The sequence below is a fragment of the Eimeria mitis genome, genomic scaffold, assembly GCF_000499745.2.
Source record: "Eimeria mitis Houghton genomic scaffold, Emh_scaff4022, whole genome shotgun sequence".
In the NCBI taxonomy this organism is placed as follows: Eukaryota; Apicomplexa; class Conoidasida; order Eucoccidiorida; family Eimeriidae; genus Eimeria; species Eimeria mitis.
The window spans coordinates 2,657-3,528 of record NW_013572356.1 but is presented as its reverse complement, the minus strand read 5'-3'; positions in this window follow the sequence as shown (position 1 = coordinate 3,528).

The window sequence follows — 872 nt, the reverse complement described above, 5'->3', positions numbered from 1 at the left end:
TATGCACACATGCTAGTAGGGCTGCATATACTTTATTTCATTTATTTATGTGTGTGACGCCTGTTTTTTTTAGCAGCAGCAGCAGCAGCAGCAGCAGCAGCAGCAGCAAGAGTAAGAGCAGCACCAGCACACACTGCAGCAGCAGCTGCGTCTCCCGTCGCTGCTGCTGCACCTGACCTCACAGCTGCAGCAAACAGTGCAACAGCTGCTGCACCCGCTATAAGAGAAGCTTTAGCAGCAGCAGCAGCAGCAGAAGCATTGCTTTCGCTGCAGCAACAGTTGCTGCTGCTGCTGCTGCTGCAGCGCGGTGCTCGTCTCAATAGATTACAGCCATAAGCAGAGCTGAGGTGTATGCACACCTCATATAACTTCAAAAGAAAAGTAAATTTATAATTATTTTTGTTTATTCTGCTGCTTTTGTTGCTTTTCTGTCTCGTGTGCACCAGTGTCTCGACAGCAGCACCAGCATCGGCAGCAGCAGCAGCAGCAGCAGCAGCGGATGCGAGCTGTTTCAGGTGTATTTTTCTCGTTTTAAATTATAGTTTATATTAAAAAAAAGAATAAAATTTGTATTTTTAATAAAATAAAATATTTATAGAGAAAATACTACCTTTCTCTGACTGACCTGGGGCCGGGGAAGGGCGCTGGTGCCAGCGGCTCGACCAGCTGCTGCTGCTGATGAGGAGTGCCCTGGCACTGCTTTTGCTGCTGATACTGCTTTATTAACTACTATAAATTCTGCTGCTGCTGCTGCTTCTGAACTTGCTGCTGCTGCTGCTGCTGCTGCTGCTCCTGCTGCTGCTGCCTTCGACGCAGCAGCAGCACGTCTCGATGTGGGGTCGTCTCCAGCACTCGATCCAGCTACTCCCCCC